General features: G+C 40.1%; 1 protein-coding gene across 1 annotated transcript in view; it reads left to right on the top strand.

Moving 5' to 3' along the window:
- Positions 1 to 1,366: 1,366 nt before the first annotated feature.
- Positions 1,367 to 17,878, top strand: part of LOC147635312 (uncharacterized) — a 112,776-nt gene continuing 96,264 nt past the window's right edge. The window contains exon 1 of the mRNA XM_086802555.1: positions 1,367 to 1,384. The gene's annotated coding sequence lies outside the window, so the exon portion shown is untranslated. The remainder of the gene's footprint in view (positions 1,385 to 17,878) is intronic.

The following is a 17,878-nucleotide window of genomic DNA, read 5'->3' on the forward strand; positions in this document are numbered from 1 at the left end:
CAAAATGGCTTGTACACCTACTTCAGAGTATTGTTTGGCGAGACCGAGATGGATTGGGATCATAATGATTCTACTCCAAATTTCTCCATTCAACACTTTCCCAAATTCTAAATGCAACACCTTAAAAAGAAGCTTTCAACACAGTGAAACGTATTTACATATCTAGGTCTACTTTACCTAATTCACCACCCACAAATGAGATGTGAAATATGAGGCATCACATTCTTAGAGAGAGAGGCCAATGCTTTTGCAGTTAAGAGAGAGAAGGTTTCCCTTAGGTAGAAACTAGATTTTGGTTGCTAGGCTGGTGATAACTTATCATCACTTTAATGTTTAGTTATGTGACAACGTATACGGATTGATACAAGTTATCACACAATGACACGAAACCTTCTTAGGTGAACAATCTACAAGTAGAAAGGGTTTTGATGATTAGATTCGCATGAGACTAGGCTTTGGTACACGTCTTGTAAGTCGAGTTAGAAAAATTTTACCCTCAAGAAAATCATTGGTCACGAGACTTAGAGGTCGATGCCTTTGCATTTTCCAAAAGAGAGAAGGGTGCCCCTAGGTCCTTTGCCATGTAAAGGTTAAAAGATAGGATCTATGCCTTTGCATTTTCCAAGGGTGCCACTAGGTATTAATTATTAATTACCCCTTTTCCATGTAAAGGTTAAAGGTTAAAAGGTAGGATCTTTGTTTCCATCAAAGGTTAAAGGCTAAAGGTTAAAAAGTAGGATCTTTGTTTCCATCAAAATTTTACAAGGAAAGGATGCATAGAGCATTTGAAGTCAACGTTCGTTTGAGATGTAGATTGTGAGTGCTCATGTGCAGTACTTTCCATATCCGTTGCGACCCGCTTTTCCTCTTGAGAGCAGAATTTGTTGTGTGCAAGTTCTAATCGCCATATCCTGCATCGCTTGTTTTTGCAATTAGGCCCTTTTTTGGCCCTATGTTAACCCTAAACACCTGATTATGGCAAGTTTCAGAGGTGTTTTGCTCGTCTCGGCAACCCCAAGCAACTGATCAGGGCAATTTTAAAGGTATTTTTCACATAATCGAAATCTGAAAAATCTCTTTTACAGTATTTTGTCGCCCTCTGCACATAGCATATCAGAGAAAGATCCAGCCCTTATTTTGCCTTCTAAAACAGTACTCAGCTGATTAGGGCAAGCGTAGAGATAATTGTACAAAAAAACTTGACTTCCAGGAACCCTGAACAGCTGATGCGGGCAATATAGAATCACTTTATTTTGGCCAATCTACAACCGGTCGGTGCGCGGATCATATGTAGGTGCAGCTATTATGGAGCTTTTCAGATGCTCCCATCTGAAGTGTTGAGCTTTCTTCTATGGAAAGGCCATTTGGGACTCAGAATAACTAAGTAAGTTTTAAACCTGAATTCTTTAATGAATGTCATTCAGGGTAGCCAGATCAGTTGCGGTGAAAAAAAAAGGAAAATTGTTTAACATTTAAATTTGTACGCTGAGTTTTCAAAAAAAATATACAAGGGGTTATTGCAAAAGTTTTATATTTCTTTTCCAGTCTTTCACCCGCTTGATCCATGAATTTTCAATTTTCACTTTTTTGGAGGCTTTTATTCTTCTCAGCAATGTGATCTATGATAGAGTGACTGGTTTAGCACACATGGAGGAAAAAGGCCGGGATTTGTTAACTGAACATGGGCATCATTCCAAAGTAGAGAGGAGGAGGACGAAGAAAGGCATAGTAGTCAATTCTGATAACAGCTTCTTCAAAGCAAGCAAACATGCTACCTTTGTTGGCAAAGATAGGAAGGTTTCTCAGGCAGGATTTTCAGGGCAGGCACTTAACGGCGCCTCAATGGTTGAAGGGGGTGCTAGCATGTGGGAGCTAGGAGGAAGTATCAGATCATTCACAGACAAAGAAGACATCTCACATGTTCCCCGTAATAACCCCTTTATATATGCAAACTTTGGACCGACTTCAGATGAAGTTGTTGGCTCCTTAAAGGAGGGAGAGGTTCAAGAAGTTATACTGTCTGCTGATGGGGTACGGGAGGTCGATAGAATGCCTCTTGTAGTCAGGAAAACCTCTACGTTGGATTCACATGCAGACGATTCTTTCACATGTGGGACCTACACTGTTGCAATGTTTCCTCAAAACAGAATTTTTGAGGAAGTCGATAGCTCTCCAGCATTGCAATCTTTTGATGCTTCTCATTCCGGCTTGTCTACTCTGGAAAGTTGGGGGGAAAGCTCTGAAGGTGCTGCACTATTGCAATCCACTCATGTTTCAGACGCAAAGGTTGGTGTTTCTCATAAAGAAGCCTCCCCTTTGGTTGCTCCATTCAAGATGGATGCTCGCAGTAGATGGAAACGAGCTGCACACACTGTTAAATTCATAAACCACATGGCTGCAAACATAAGGTCAGCATCTACTGATCTTATTGAGGATAGGGCAGTGGATGAAATGTTGCAGCAACAGGCCACACAAGATGATTCTGCTGGGGTTGGGGCCGCTGCTTTTGAAGGTGCAAAGACTGTAGCACGGTCTAGGTCTAAGGGAAGAAAAGGCATGGAGGGATTGCTAGTATGGCAAAACAGGGGTTTTATTACATTCTTCCAAGATTTCTATGTTGCCTGCTTAAAGGTTTGTCTTGATCGAAATTCACATGCTATTACATTTTATCTCCACACATTCATCGGTATCTCTACAGTTGTTGGCTTTCACATGTTTAACATGATAATTGTCATCAATGACATGTGTGCACATGCACACACATGGGTGTGTGTGTGTCCTGCATGCACATGCATGTGTCCTTGCGTGCATGTGCATTTGTGTTTGTGAGCTCAGTGTGTGTGCCGCGGGCACACACACACACACACACATGCAGGGCATGTGAGGGGGGGGGGGGTGTGCGTGCGTGCGCACTATTTGTGACCCAGCCGCTCAATAGCCACACACACACACACACACACATGCAGGGCATGTGAGGGGGGGGGGGTGTGCGTGCGTGCGCGCTATTTGTGACCCAGCCGCTCAATAGCCACATGTGACCTATCAAGAAGTCACATAATATGTGTTATGCTAGGCTATAGGGACTGTTGTTTTGCTTATAGCAATCTGCATATGACTTTCAACACTAGGGCACAATGACTAGAATAACATGCTGACAATTTTCACTGCCCATTTTGTGGAGGGATGTAGAAAGACCTGGAGGGGAGAAAGAGGAGAAAAAGGAACAGAGGGAAGTGTGTACCATATGCCTGTGCACTGTACCATGTGCCTATGCACGTGCCCTGCATGTGTGTGTGTTCAAGTAACAACATAGGTATCAGAGCATTCAGACTTAGCCATCTAAGCACTCAGCTTTCCCAAGAAAGGTGCACGGATCCATGGAAGAATGCCATTTATGAGGTGGTCTGCAGAAAGCAAAGCCAGAGGAAAGCATTCCCTGGGAGTAGTGTGTTCAAAGGAGTATACCATTGGCTCTCAGATCAGTTCCAAAGGGGGAGCATCATGCGTGATTATTCTTAGCAGGAGACCATAGCTACGTTAAGGGAAAGGGATTGCAGGCATGGGGACAAAGTGGAATAGACCCACAGTCCTCAAACATGACAGGGTTTTCAAGAAAAGTATCAGAAGTCAAGCAGTCAAAGTACAAAGTCAGTAGTCCAGGGAGGAAGGATGACAATTCTCCAACCCGTCATCAAGTTTAGTAGCAGGAGGGAATGTCACGTGCACACATGTGGACATAGCTATTCCCTCATTAGGCAACAATCTTCGGGTAGATTTAGGGCACTAGCAGGCTCAGGCATGGAAGAAGCAGCAAGTCGACAAGCATCAAGCATCAGAAAGCTGGCCGAGAGCAGGTATTCAGATATGGGCATCATCAGGGCTGGCCGACATGATCATTCAGGGTTTATTAGCAAATAATCTCTGTTGTGGACAAATGGAATTGACCAACAGCTATTATTCTGGCCGACTTGTGCATATAGAGCCTATAAAAGGCTAGGTCTGCACAACGTCACAATCATATGATCCCCACCTAAGGGGCAGATCATAGTCAGTCTAGATAGGATCTTTTGTTTACCATTATGGGAAGGCCAAAGGCCATAGACTAGTTGTACAGTCATTTACATCTTTTTGTACCATAGTAATATACTGAAAATACAGTTCATCTCTCTCTCTCCTCTCTGCTGTCTATTCATTGCTTTTGCAGTAGTGTTCCTAATCAGTAGGCTTAAAGCTTAGGGTTGGATCAAGTATAGCAAGGCTTCCACGCATGCAACACAGGCATTGAGCCTTGGAAGAATTTCTTTATGTCTCACATTTCCGATTGTACACCTCATGGTGGTGGAGATTGGATGCTTAGTTCATGTTTCATCTTCACTAAGGTAGAGTATAGGGCACCTTCCTCTCCACTTATAGCTGCCATTATCAGAGCCTAGCCTGGAGTAGCATGAGACCTTTTTTGAGACAGAGGTTTCCTAGATCAGAGGATGAGGCTGATAGACAGCCCATTATGTGGAATGACCTCATTAGAGATGAGGTTGGGTGACCTTTGGGTGCGTCTGGATATATGCAGTAGCCTGGTTGGGAGACATGTGCATTGACAATTATTGCTTAGAAAACTTTTAAAAGTCTTCCTATGGATTGGAGACTTGCATCTACCTAGCATCTCAGAGGGAATCTTAGACGGATCGATCAAATTGATGCACCTATACCTCATGAGTCACAATCAACATCATCCTAGGTGACTGGGAGTTTTCTCTAGGACAAGAGTGCCATTACAGGTGTTAGCCTTGTCCGATCAGGATGAGGAGGGAGATCGCGTTTTTTGTTCTAGTTAGCCAGGATGGAGATTGTTGAAATGTGTCACATGAGATTATTCTTGGCACTAACTACTCTTCATCCAGTGAGAGTGGTGTTAAAAGACATGGTGTGAGCTTAAGCTTGGCAATGGTTAAGTGAATCAAACAATGAAGATGATTATCACGTAAGATAACTCACACGAATGAAACAACACATGCAATCACTTAGATTAAGATGAGGTATGACCAATGAGCAATGGAATATGCTGAAGAGTCACCACTTAGACATAACCATAAACACAGAGAGTGTGTGTGTGTGTGTGTGTGGAGTGCGTGTGTGAGAGCATATCTTGATACAGAGTTCTACACCCACTATTGGGCATTGATGACGTTAGTGGGGATGTCATAGTATCTAGTCTATACTATGCATAATGGAGTTGATAGTTATATAGTCTTGTGGGTTGACTACCATGAGTATACAACATGCAGGTTCCTAAAACATACATCTAATATCATTGACATGAGAAGCAACTCTAGTTTTGTCAGCCTTTTTCATCCTGTAAAGTTTCTTCCTTAAGAACTTGGCAGCTGCATTGGTTTGCCCAAAAATGGATTTGAGCCTAAGCCACGCCTAATTAGAAGTCTTTGTTGAGCTCACCTAATGAATTTGGCTATCACCTAGCCCACAAATGATGAGAGATAAAGCTTTGGAGTCTAGATTAGTCCATTTAGAATAAGATCTAGATCTCTATTTGGCCTCTTTTCAGTGCCATTGACCACTCCTGTCATGTGCATAGAGGGTATCTACCGTGTGTAGTAGGCACATAAGACTGGCTTCGAGGCTTGGGGTAGCTTTGAGCCAGGCACGCAGATTGGCGAGCTGGGCTGGGGATGGACTGATGGGCAGGCACCCATGTGTGTATGCCCGGTGATCGGCCAAGAGCCTATAAAAGGGTGGCCAGGGTTAGTCATTCAGTTAGAGTCTCACGAGTCTATGCCAAAGCTTTGTGGTCAGGAGCTTGGATCTAGTGCAGACGTGCACCTGCTTCATGCAGCCGAGGTCGACAGCAGTCTGGAGGCCCTCGAGGGTAGCCTCATGGCGGTATGGGACGTCATGGGGTAGAGGCTGGTTGGTACGTCTAGCTAGCTAGCTCAACTCGTGGCTCGGTGGGGACAACCAAGACTTGTGGGCTTTGCCCACGGCTGCCGTGGTTGGGTGGTGAGTCAGGCCTACGCCCCCTTTATGGTTTTGTGGCTTTGTTTTGCAGGTTTGGAGTCTTGTTGCAGGTATGTCCTACGAGGAGACCCTGGAGGTTTGACAGTGGTATCAGAGCGTGCCTTGAGGGTGTGCAAGTCGGTAGGTAGAGAGGAGAAGAGTATGAGTTTATGTCATAGTCTATTTTGTTCTGATTTAGAGCTGTTCGTTTTCTTTGCATCGCTGGAACCATTCACTCTACGTGAATTTATGATGATATGATGGTCTCTTCCAAAACCAAGACTGTAACCGAGTAGGGGAACAAACATAAAAGGAAGTTCTCTGCGTCGATGATTAGCACATCAGAAGGGAAGTCTACGGACCAATCTTCGAAGAATTCTTTTTTTTTCCGAGAAAAAGATCCTTCAATTAGTTAAAGAAAAACGGCCGCAAAGGGCTAAGTACAACCACAACGAGCTAAATACAGTCTTACCTCATATAAGAGCTGGAGACAAATGATCAAAGGGAAAGAGATGCTTCTCCTCCGGCTGGCCGCTTTGTGAGGAGAAGGCTATCTCATACATGGGGAGGGGGGGGAACATACAGGTGGTCTGTAATGCCAAATGGGGTCACTGCCTCTATTTGTGAGGAAAGGGCCAAGCCTCCAAAGTCTCAAGAAGGCTTTCCGCCGCTTTTGCATGCGGTCAGAACCTCATGAAAAGCCACTTTGACTTGAGGTCATCTATACGAAAGGCATACTCCTTACATGTCTGTTGATTTCTCAAAGCAAGCTCTACCATAAGCTTCTTTTGATAAAATTAAGTTATTTCTAATTGTTTTACCACGTGGGGTGATTGAAAACTATGGCTGCATCCGGAGTCAATCAACACTTGAAATACACTATTTGCAATCTTGATAGGAATGTTAATTAAATCTTAGTTTTCGACCTTACCTGTATAAACAACAGCATGGACAAGTGCATATTCTTCAATCTCCTCGGCCATAGTTGCAGCAGCTTTACCTCTTGCTCCACGAGCGTTGTCATTACTTGAAAATCCACGTACATTCTCTTGTAAATTTTGCCTTGTTTTTTGATCTCTTTTAGTTAATCTCTCACGCACCTCATGTGATGCTGCTTGTTTTTGCACTCATTAGTTTATGAACCTTCGTATACAAAGGAAATCATGTCGCACCTTTTCTATCATCTCTGGAAACAGATATGTGACCCATCTATAGTCTCTTATTCTATATAAAATTTCCCTTCTCATCATAAAATAGATTTGTGAGCCATCTTGTGAGTATACAAAAAATTGACAAAAGCTTTTTCAAAGAAAAGATACTTCTAGTTGTATCACAAAAATAGAAAATAATATGTATCACCCAAGACCTGCAACATCAGCTTAAGTACGGACTGCCCAACCTAGGCTCTGATACCAACTATGATGGTCCCAACTCTAACCATATCTTAATCGTACAACTTAATCTAAGAAAACATTAAACTCACTTAATCCTGCTATTTCTACATAGCAATATAATCAAATCAACCTTCTCAAATAGAAAACAAGCATGCATGCCATATCCAAGGTTCTTATCACATAAGCAAAGAATCATGTAATCTCAAACAAACATTCACATGATATAAATCTCTCTTAATTACAGCATAGCATCTCAATCAATCACAATGTATGTGTCTATCTCAAGATTTCTATCATTATTACCATGCTTGAAAACATGGTTAGTCATAATGATCAAAGGGCTTTCTTCGATGCCCGTCCACCCAACCTCCACACTGGACATCGCGGCTATCCCGGGTATGCCTCTTTCTGAATCTCGTCCTCTAGGTTCTACCACATGGCTCCCAGAGGGCATAAATCTCATTCTCTGTCCAACATTCCCTGTCTAAGGACGGCCGGTCCGAATCTGAAAATCTCTGTCGAGTCTCACCATATACATGCATATCAATCAATCATACGCGTGCATATCAATCATTCATCTCAAAACAAAGCAATCATAACTTATACATATCATCTCATACTCATCTCTAGTCCATAATCTTTCAAGGCATGCATATTCAAATCACTCACAATCAATTTCAAGTATAAAACAAACTTTTCATTTAAACAATCTTTACCTTCTCTTTATCTTTTAAGTCACACGGGAATCCTTGTTCTTAACATAATTAATTATCATGTTCTAACGAGCGAGTTCATCTCTAGTCACTATAGCTAAGTCTTAACTATGCTTATGCGTTGGTCCATCCGGTCTATATAGATAAGATAGTCAATCTTGATAGCAATTTCTAAGGCAAAGCCTAATAACTGGTCTCTTTGGGAGAGTAATATCTTCCAATCTATTTGGAATTAAAGAAAAGTCAAAACTACAGAGTTTTAGGACTTCTAATGCTCTATAAAGCACGTCTCTGTGATGGTTCTCTAAAAATGAGTTCTAATGTTTCTTTGAGAGTATTCAAAATAGCCAAAGTTGTGTTTTCAACATAAAACTGCCAAAAATAGCTAAGTGCCCTACTTTGCACTCTAATAATTAAAAAATAAAAGGGATTTGGCTTTCTATAGTCTCTTTACACTCTTGTAGAGATTCTTGTCCTCTCTAAAACTTTTGTGTTTATCTGAAAATATGATTTCTAACACACGGACAGATAAACTCTTTGCAAAATAGTTCCTAATGAAAGTTATTCCTAGAATCTAGTTATAAACTAGTCAAATATTCTATCTTCTAACTCTTTACGCCACCAAAAGTGTGTATACTATAAGTCTCATAGACCTGGATGACCATGTATAATTAAGAAAGTTAAGAATTACGTATTGTTAAGTATCCTATATTAACTCAGATTCTCTCGTATACACTTATCGATTTATTTATTTCATATCAAAAGAATTTAAAGAAAAATAATAGAATGAGTGTTTGTGTATTTCCTTGATATATTTTTTGATGTCTTGATTGATTTTGGGAATCCATGTCTACTCTCCAAAAGTTGTGAAAGAGTTGTTTGTAGATTTGGTAAGCCTCTCAAATTTGCTATCAGGGCTACAATCTGCAACATGTATAACTTCATGCACAGTTATCAGATACTAGTCATGTGGGTACTTAAAATTACCAGAACGCATCTGTTATATGTGAAAGTTAACTCCAAAAATAGGTCACATTTTATTTTTTATCAAATTTTGATTTAATGTCTATTTAAACACTTAAAGGCTTTCTTTGAGCACACTAACTAATTGAAAAAGCAATCTTGAATTTTCACTTAATTTTAACACTTAGAATTTTTACTGCTAAAAAACTACTGAAAACTTGCTGGAATTCATTTATTGAAATATGTAGCATCCAAAACTTAAGATTATCTTTAATCACAGCTTAGTTAATCTCGGAGGTATGTTACAGGAGTGTGTGTCCTCTTGCAACCATATGGGCTTGTAATGACACACTCTCATATATTTATGAAGACTTATAGTTGGGAAGAGTAAGTGTGTTACCTTTGAGTTCTCATTATGCCAAAGTCTTCTATTTATTCTTATGCATGTTGAGTCTATGTATAGGATATTTCTAGTATTGAGAGGGATCATTACCCATGGTGGTTGGACATGGAAAAATTATAGCTCCAGATGAAGAGATGGATATTTTTCAATGATATAAGTGAGAGTCAATAATATTTATCAACAATATATGTCTGTATTACTTCTGTAAGAACAACCTAAGATTATAGATAAGATAAGTGAGTAATTAATATTTCATGAGGTTTAATAAAATTAAATGATGTAACATATGTTTTGTATGTGTGTTGTTTGTTTATAATACTCCCATTACATCCCATGCCCAGTCTACTACATCAGCCACACTACTCATTCTACTTCTGAACCTAGGATGACAACTTGTAGAATAGGATTTGTAGGCAAGTGACACAAGTAGGGAGTAGTTGCATTGGTGGAGAGGAGACTGAGAACATTGGAGATCCTATGGCAGACATTTTGCAACCAAAAGGTGATTAGACGCTCCACATATATTAATGGATGGATAAAGCCATCCTAACATTTAAAACTGTGTGACTGTTAACCACTATGGTTAACATGACCTTTGCACGGTTACCACACTACCTTTGTAATCCATCGTTTTTGTAACCGTGCTAAGCGGCAATTGTAAATGAGACAAGGGATGATCGAGCTTACGTCTTGTGTAATGTCGGTCATAAGGAATTGATGTACACAGATCTAGTTAAACTAGGAAGACTATTTTTGGGCCCGCATTTATAACTGGGTGGCCGGCCATTGTAAAAAGTAAGCTCATGTATGTAAGACATTTTATGAAATATGAAAAGGGACAATCCAATTTGTCTCAATTGAGTCTTGCCTTCTTTCCCTCTCACTCTCTCTTGAGCTTATGGTAGTTTGCTTGCTTGTTGTGACTATTGGTGTATGTGAATAGGAATGGTGTTTTTCTCCCTTCTCTCCTTATCTCGCTTCTCATTCCTCTCCACCTTGTCTTGTTTGTATAATACGATTGGCATGAGGTGGAGGTTGAGCTCTCCATAGCTCCTTCCCTCTTGCTCCTACCTAGCTTGCTTGGATCTCTCTTTGGGTGACACAAAGAGAGTGTAGAATCACCTAGGAGCCTCACATCAGGGAGTTAACCCTCATAGGGTTGGCCAAGAGCAAATCACCAGATTCGACCCTTTCAAGAACTCTCTTCTTCTTCTCTCTTGTCTTTGTAAGGTAGAATATTAAACCATTACTATCTTTGGCACCGCAACTGGGGATTGGCATTTGGCTTAGGGTCCTCTACTTGATTCATTAGCTAGAGCTTGATTTTGCCCGGTTGGGATGCAAATCCACCAGCTGATTGATTAACATTATTTGTTCTGTGTTTTGTTGGAGATTACTTGGAGGTTTGATTGTTGATTGAGCATTGGAGCATTCGAGTCTTCACCCCGAGAGTTGGGAAGAAGAAAGTAAGTGCCCCTATTTTCCCTCAACATTCAAGCAATTTTCAATTTATGGGTTTTTCATCATGTTTGCATTTTTATTTAATCATTTAATTAATCTCGATCCATTAGCTTAAACCATGCACAATAAGTAGCTAGAGACTAGCTCTCTAGCTCCTTGTTGTAAAAACAAAAACATCAAAAGACCCTGGGAAGGTGTCTGAATCAGTTGCTAATTGGAGAGGTTCCCATGCAAAATTCCATTCTGCCAAGCATCTCTAAGAGTCGAACATCCGTGTGGCAAGTTCAAGGAATGCCCGTTCCTTCTGCTTGCAACCCAAATCTGGTAGATTTGCTGCCTAAATTTGGCAGGAGCATTAAAATTAGTTTTATTTCATTTAATTAAGCCTCATGTGCATTGAAGTGCATTTAAATAAGAAGAATTTTGTACTGTCAGACCTACTGCAGGCCAGTCAAATTTGAAAAACCCCTCCCTGATAGTGCTACGGCCGTACGCTTGTGAGCGCATGTCCATTCCAACTTTTGCATATCCGTTCTAAGCCTTGCCATGCTCGTTCGCTCCTCATGGTGGAGAGAATGCCCATTCAAGTTCCTTTTTCCACCTTGCCACATCCATTCTAATCGGCTCATAAACTTGCACGCCCTTTCCTTCTTGAGCCGGAAGCGAACACCCATGCCAACCTTGAAGTTAACCCCGTGGCACCACCTTACCACGACCATTCCAATTGGCTTCATCCCAAATGCCCGTTCCTTCTTGACCCTGAAAGCGAACACCCGTTCCATTTTGCAATCTCATCCCGAATAACCATTCAAAAATGTCGATTTGACATCCATGTGAAAATTTGGCTATTGTTTATGAGCAGCTAAGGCAAGTCTGCCCTAATAGTTGTCATGTGAGCTATTGGAGCAAAGGTTTTAGCAAAGTCAAAACCCTCCACCTATGAAAATCCATGTGCAACCAACTTAGCTTTGTATTTTTCAAGTGAGCCTTAAACCTTATACTTATCTTTCCAAACCCATTCGGTACGGATTACCTTTCTGTTTGGTGGTCAATCAACTAGCTCTCAAGTATTATTTTTTATGATACTATCATACTAAGATTGCATCGTGGCTTTACACTTTGGATGTGCCAAGGCTTGTCTAATGTGGCTAGCTCCTTCACTTTTCCCATTATCTCAGCCATTAAGGCCATGTTGACAGTGAGATCAGATGCTCTTATCTACCCCTCTATTCTCCTTGATATGCATGTCCATTTGCTGAAGATTATGGCATCTGAGGTCTTGGGTTATGCTCATCAAAGAGCTGTTGTGCCCAATTTGGAAGTGGTGTTCTGTGTGTAGTGTAGCAGCAGGCTCGTGTGATGTGGAAGACGTCTTCATCCTCTGAAAACTCCTCCTCCTTGAGAGGAACTACTTGGTGGGTTGGGGTCATGGTAGATTATTTCTCTAGCAATGATAGAGTGGATGGTCCTGTCTCCTCTATACTTAGTGTGGCTGCTCCACAAACACCACATATCGGCTAGTTAGTATCTTCTTTACCTCTGAATCATAGAGTCAATAAAAGCCTTTGACTCCTGACTATATCCAAAAAAGATACACTTCTTACTTTTGGCTAGGTTCTTCTTAGATGCATCAGATACATGTATATAACATTCACAGCCAAATGTTTTGAGATGGACGATGAACGTTTCTTACCAAAGTAGGCATCCTGCGGTGTGATACCCTTGAGTGCCTTTGTGTAGCTCGTATTGAGGATGTAAATTGATGTGCTTACTACTTCGGCCTAGAAAGTGTCTTGTAACCCTTTCCCTTTCAACATGCATCGGACCATGACGGTTCGATTATGCCATTTTACAACACCATTTTTTCGAGGTGTGTGAGTAGTTGTGAGTTGGTGCTTAATGCAATTCTCATTGGAGAAGCCATCAAATTCTACTAAAGAAATTCTCCTCCTCAATCTATATAGAATTTTTTCACCTTCTTTCTTGTCTCATTCTCCACAAGCTTGTGTCACTATTTTGCCAAAATCTTCAACCTTATCTTGAAGGAAATAAACCCACATCTTCCTATAGTAATTGTAGATTAATAGCATAAAGTAAGCCAATGCAGTAGTAGACATCTTACCACAAAGATCACCTCCCAATATTGTAATCATCTTTGCTCTATTGATCTCCTGTGGGAGTACATTGTGTTGTTACTTGCCCATCATACAAGCTTCACATGGTTCTTGCAATTCTAAAAACGTAGGCAAATTAGCCTACCATTCCATTTTTCTACATTTTCTTCAACATGAAAAAATACGATGTGACCAAATCACTCATGTGCCAAAGCCTACTCATGATCTTGTCTACTGTGTAAGGACACTGAGCTTGTACATATTATTGTGCCTTAATCCTTTGCTGACTACCTTGTTAACAGCATCTAGAATTTCTCCTTTAGCTTTCTTGAAGCGTACTTTAAGTCCACAATATCAGACACCACATTTCTCTTGATTTGAGGTACAGAGAGAACAACTAGACAACTTCTTCTCTTCACCTATAGATGCCACAAAAGATATGGTTCCAGACCTTCAGCTGGACATTTAGCATTATTTTCAACAGCAACATTGATGAGTTTCTATAGAGGCTCCCAAGAACTATATCAATCCTTTCTACTGGTCATGTGTCAAGATGCTCCACTATCCAAAATCCATTAATCACCAACAACTAGAGCCTAAGAAGATGAGCATACCTCTTTAATGGTGACCCAAAGTTCAAGCTCAGTCTCGGCATTGTTAACTAACTCCTTTCCCCTCCATGAAGACTTTAGGGTGTCGTTCTTCTTATCATCCTGCTTCTTTCTATAGTTTTTGATAACGTGACCCTTCTTGTCACATTAGTAATAGCTCTCTTAAAACTTATTCTTCTTTGGATTTGTCTTCTTATCATGAGCAGATACCGCACCTTTGCCTTTAGCATTGTTCAAAAATGTAACATCACCGCCATCACAGGTCTTCAACCACATCTCCTCCTGAAAGCAACATAGCACTAAAGCATTCAAATGATAAAGGTGAAACTCTAACTTGAGTGTTTTATATTGTGACTAAGCCATCATAATTTTGTGGAAGAATTTGGATGCATCTCCAAGCTATTTCTTCACTGGTCTTTGTAATCCCCACAACAACATGATCCTGCAGATTTTTGATCCACATGATAAAATTATGCTTCAGTAAGCTTCTCAGTGCAAGGTGATTCTCTAGGTTCTAAATCCTAGTTGGATTCTAGGTATCATAGTGATTCCTCAATATGGTCCAAGCCTCTAATTCCTTAGTTGTATGTTGAATCAAAGTAAGAACAAAATCACTTATGTTGTTGGTGATGATGGCATAAAGTGCATTAGCATTGCACCTCTTCTATGCTCGAAGAAGTGTAGCATCTCGTAGAAGTATGTTTGCACTATTATCAAGGTCAAGGGTTCTAATTGGTTCTGCATCCATTTCCATAATAGTTTGTAGAAGCTCATAAGAGTCTAAAATTGCATTGATTTTTAATTTCCACCACAGTATAGTTTGTCCCATCAAGCTTGCCTTCTGGGAAGGCTAGTGGATGAATGTGCAAGACTGGTGTGCAACTGCAACCCCGTAGAGTTAGAAGTCATCACTCCTAGTATTCTATGCAAAAAAAAAAAAAAGACTAGACTTTATGCACTCTTTTTGCGAAAGAGCACCTAATCTGTGAAACCATATGAGAATATAGGTACAGTGGTGGAAAGATAGATAGCAAAACAAAGTGCAATAGACAATGCAATAGATAGAGAATTAAAAACAAAATTGAGATAATGTGATGGCATTGTCCACACTCATGCGCTCTCCAAGTAGAGCTTAGATGGCAATCGAGGTAGACTCTAGTTGCAATGGACAATGCAATAGATAGAGAATTTAAAATTTCTAAGACGTACAATGTGATGGTATTCTCCACACCCATGTGCTGTCAAGTAGAGCTTAGATGGTGATCTAGGTAAACTCTAGATAGAGGAATTAATAAGGGTGGAGATTGTGGATACTCACAAGCATTGGATATCCTATCTTGTGATAATTGTGTCTATATAAAGTACTGCAGGTAGTGTACTAGACACGGATGGTTACACAGTATGGACATGGTCATCGCCTACGCATCAAGTACTGCAAGTGGTGTGATAGACGCGGATGGTTACACAGTATGGACATGGTCACCGCTTGCACATTAAGAACACAGCCAACTATCCACCAACCATCCACCACCCACTAATAATGAACTTAGGTATCCTTGGGAATATTCTCCATACCTTCAGACTAAGGGCACACCCCCCGATCCCCAGATAATGCTTTTACCCCTAACCATCTCCTAGCCATCATGAATGGTCACAATAATGACCCCATCGACGTCTAATCTGGGGCTCCCACCAAATACGTGTGCACCAATGGCTTCTCCTCATAATAGGTGCCTTTTACAAATGTGCACACCAAACATAGATGTGAGATACATACTGATAGGAGAGCATTGAGTGTATCTGTAACTCATCCTAAAGGACATCCTTCATCTTCATACTTCATCCTTTATACTATATTGTAGCCTTAGACTTGGGTGATGTAGTCACTTATTATCAACGTGAGCATATGTGTCGTCCTATTCACTGTGACCTCTATTGAGTGTGCATGAAGGGCATGTAACAGTTTCTTGGTGTTTTCCAGCCTTCTTGCTCCTTTTGCAATCTTGTCACTTGTGTTCCACTCCATTCTATCTATTCATACATGTGTTGCACTATGAGCATTGAGGACTCCAGACATACTGTCCAGAGAAGAGCCACCACTTAGTGTGCCAAGCAAGCAACCTTGCTATATAATTTTACATGTGGATAAGTGGTAATTGATATAATTTCACCTATTTAAGAACTTCCTAATAAAAGAATGTAATTATAAAACTAATCAAAGCCCTGAATCAACAGACATCATAGGACTCGTGCCTACTATGCACCTCTATGCTACTCCTCTCTAAGGTAGAAACCAGTAGAGATCACCAAGTTTAATGGGTAGTAGCCTTGCATCCCTAACATTGAGATATGAAGGGGTATGGTAATTTAACATTGTATTTCACCTATGTATAATTGATAATTAATATAATTTTACCTATCTAGGCACTTCCTAAAAGAATATAATCATAAAACTTAGATCTGCTTACTCAATCCTGCTCGTACACTGAGACCATAAAACTTAGACCTGCTCGTGCATCATCGAGACCATACTTTTAAAATAAAAATATGCTCGCTCACTCGTGCTTGCTTTATAAACATTCCCAATCGGACAATCCAAAATAATTAGATTGGATGATCATAAATAATAAAATTGACAAAGTGGAATCTCTAGAGAAAGGATTACCGATCGCCAAAAGTAGGATCACTGGAGTAGGATCATTGAAAAGTAGGATCACTAGGATTGTCGAAAAGTAGGATCACTAAACTAGGACCATTAATGTAGGATTGTTGGAGTAAGATTGTTAAAAACTAGGATCGAAAAGATTCTAAGAAAACAATATAAGATGAAAATGATCCAAAAAATCAAGTGATTATATCCATCACATGTTGCATGCACAGAAGAAGCAATGGAAAAGTGGGATCGGATTGTTTTCATGAAACAATCCAACTGTGAAAATCTAAAAATTGTAGCTGTGTTAAATTGCTTGGTTGTAGCTTGAAGCCCTTGTATCAATCAGCTATATGGGAATTGATTCTTAAAGTAGAAGAGTTGATTCAAGTTATAAAGTGTCTCCTTTAGAGTACAATGAGAAAGAGAGCTTCACAATGGAAAGCTTTAAACTGAGTTGCAAACACCTAGATAAAGACCAAATGAAACAAGATATTGAAATCTTGAACATACGATATGGAAGCTTGCACACAGTGTGAAGAGAAACACCAGTAAAAGCAAGCTATAAAAAAGCTTGGCTCTGATACCATTGTTGGATCTCGTGGAATGGAGAGCTGGAGTCATACACACATAATGCTCAATGACAAAAACCATGACAAGGGTGTAGAGTGTGAGAGAGAATGATAAGCTCAACGAAGAGAGTTGAAATCTCTCTATAAGTACAAAGAGAAAGTATAAATGAGCAAACAATCCTAAAATGTGAGGAAGCTTGCTTATGTACTAGCTGATCCTAAGGTGCTCATTCACACGTGGATGACCATGGAGAAAAACCCAGTGGGCCAAAAGTTCCCATGGCGTAAGTGCATGACCTTAAGGTGAAGTACTATCATATATCTAACATATACTCCCTAGGTGCCCCTCTTATGATGTCATGGCATTACTTCCATTATACTCTCTAGGTGCCTTCTCACAGTGTCATGGCATTACTTCCATTAGAGGTCAGTTTTCAACATCTTAATCCCATCAAATATGCAAGTTTTAGTTCACCCAAAAAAGTATTATTTTAACCCAAAAAACGTTCAAAGAGAAAAACATAATTCCACCTAAGTGCTATTCTTGCATTATACATCACACATGGAAATAATATCATGCCTCATCGAAGAGAGTAGCATTGGCTAAATGTTGACCTAACCTAGATGCAAAGCTTGTCATTTTGAAAATACATAAGCATATTTTTAATGTCATCGTACTCTGACCTCAATTCGTAAACATACAAACCTATCCAAATTCACCTCCTTTATATTTTAAAATTTAGCACAAAGTTCATCTCCAACAAACATCATACTAGCACAACCCTACATTCTCAGCAATCACTGTCACCTTAGCTTTCCACATTTTAATCACATTAGATAAGCAATTTTTAGTTCATCCAAAAAAAGTATGAATTCAACCAAAAAAAACACTCATAAAGAGAAAAACAAAATTCCACTTAAGTTCTATTCATTGGAAATCACCCATGGAAATACTCTCATGCCACATCAAAGAGAGTAGTATCGA

The sequence above is a fragment of the Cibotium barometz genome, chromosome 9 (genome assembly GCF_041138505.1).
Source record: "Cibotium barometz isolate CiBa-2024 chromosome 9, ASM4113850v1, whole genome shotgun sequence".
NCBI lineage: Eukaryota > Viridiplantae > Streptophyta > Polypodiopsida > Cyatheales > Cibotiaceae > Cibotium > Cibotium barometz.